Here is a 2,500-nt window from a genome sequence, read left to right as displayed (position 1 = left end):
TGATTATAATAATAATAAAATAATAGTAGTAGTAGTAGTAGTAGTGTAGTAGTAGTAGAGTAGTAGTAGAGTAGTAGTAGAGTAGTAATAGTAATAATAATAATGATAATGATAATAATAATAATAAAAATAATCATCATCATCATAATAACAAAAATAATGTTAATGATAATAATAATGTTAATGATGATAATAACAGTAATAATAATAATGATGACAATAACAATGATATAACAATAATAATAATAATAATAATAATAGTAATAATGAAAATACTAATGATAATAATAACAATTATAAACGTTAAAAACAATGAAAATAATATCACAAGAAACAACAGCATTAAGGGTAGTAGGAGCAAAAAACTGTGACCATTACACTACATCTAAAAAAAAAAAAAAAAAAAAAAAAATACTATAAAAATATAAAGGGTACTAAAAAAATACTATCTCATATCACTTTGTTCTCTGAAAATTATATCTAGTGTCCTTCATTTTCCCTAATTCATTTTCATACATCGTTTCTCACTAATTCACTCTCCAAACTATATTAATTTCGACGCGGGAGGTAGGGATGGTTGGTGATAAAGAAAGGAAGAGGGAAAAAGGAGTGAGCGGAGAGGTGAGGGAGGGACGAAGAGGAAGGAAGAGAAAAGGGGAGGAAAGAGAAGGAGGGAGAAAAATAAACTGGAGGAGGAAAAGGGTAGAAAATCAGAAAGGAGGAAAGGGAAGGAGATGATGAAGAAAGAGGGGGAGTAATAAAAAAAACGCAGACAAAAGAGGAGAGAGAAATGAGATGAAAGAAATAGCACGGAGGAGAAAGAAGAGGAAAAAAAGCATTGGGAGAGAAAAGGAAAGGACGAGGTTGATGAAAGAAAGGAGTTGGAGGAATGAATGATAAGGGAGAAAGGGATGGAGCAAGAGAAAGAGGGATGAAGAGAAAGGAAACAGAATGAAAGTAACATGAGAATGCGTGTGTAGACGGACGGAGTAAAACTAGGAGAAGCAACAGAGGAACTGAAATGAGAGGCATGAGATAAATATTAACAGTAACTAGAAAAAGAAGACAGAAAACAAGGAGACGGAAAGCGAAGAGAACAGGGAAAGTGAGAAATGAAATAAATACGTACTCAAACATATATGATAATAGTAATAACACAACGAAGAAATACCTTTGGCAAAACGCCTGCTGTTGCTACCTCTGTAATAACTATAATGAGAGGATGTTCCATCATGCAAACTCGCTCTCCATCTCGCCCGGCGCTGCCAAACGCGTCCTTATCTCGCCTCTCGCGCCGCGGAGCGTCTCGGCATCTTCAAGATTCTCGACGGAGATTAAACTCGCGCTTCATCAGAGTACGAGATTAGGGGACATTTTCTTATCCTCGCCTCGCAGATTCTTTGGTCATCAGTCTAGGAAAAGCTATTCCCGCACTGATCGAGTGTTTTTGAGACTGAGATTTGAACCGCAGGAATGTCACATATCGCATGTAGATGGTCACTCTCATCTGGTGATGAAACTTCGACTTTCGCTGTGGGATGATTCGAGGGTTATGTTGACGCACCTAAACTATCTTGCGATGCCTTCAAAAATGTCAAGAACCATGTCTGACACGCAATTAATGATATTCACCGCAAGGCATTTGTTACATGAAATACTTCCAACAGCCACATGGGTAGTAGGAAATATATGCAGTCACCAACCAGTGCTGACGGCAGTCGCGGGACCCATATGATGCGATGCCGGTTTGACCTTAGCCATATTTGACTAGCCAATTGACTTGACCGGGCCTTGATTAAGCCACCCATCAAACCAGAATAGAGGACCAAAGAGCTGTGTACGAAAAAAATACGCGTGGAAGAGTTCTCCCTGGCCCAAGATGGGATGAACTAGGGGTGGGTGCACAATCCCTTCTCATAGGCCTTTGTGCACCTGGGAACAAGTTTGTCTCATCCCTCACTGGTGACTCCTCCAGTATGGGTTTAGCCCTTTGATCTGGCTCACCAGGTCCTTGGGACCTCAAGCCCCACCAAGGCGGCTCCCGTTAGGGGGTTGTTATGACGGAGGTGGCAACTGCATCGCTGGATCAGAGACCATTTCCTCTTTGTTAACTGTTTGTTACATTATCGTAAACTGTATCGTATTCATGTGTTTTTGTTTGTGTGTTCTATTTTTTCGTTGCTTTCTACTTGCTCCATGTCATTTCCAAATATATATTAACTTCTTCCTATTCTTTTCCTCGTTACCTTTATCTTTGTTTTCCATTTTCTTACATTCCTCTCTTTTTTTCCTCCCTCCTCTTTTCAGTCTTCTCCGTTTCTCCTTCTTCCTCTACACACTTCCCCTCGTGACGTCACGTAGCCTTCGTCTAGATAGTAGCATAGAATGAAAAATTAATTGATGTATTGTTACAAATGGACGCTCGGTTGATAGAGAAGGAAGGAGAAAGGTAGAACATCGAGAGAACTGTAATTATCAATCATTCATTATGTGTACTCTA

Source organism: Penaeus monodon, chromosome 12, assembly GCF_015228065.2.
Source record: "Penaeus monodon isolate SGIC_2016 chromosome 12, NSTDA_Pmon_1, whole genome shotgun sequence".
Taxonomy (NCBI): domain Eukaryota; kingdom Metazoa; phylum Arthropoda; class Malacostraca; order Decapoda; family Penaeidae; genus Penaeus; species Penaeus monodon.
Note: the sequence above shows the minus strand (reverse complement) of the source record.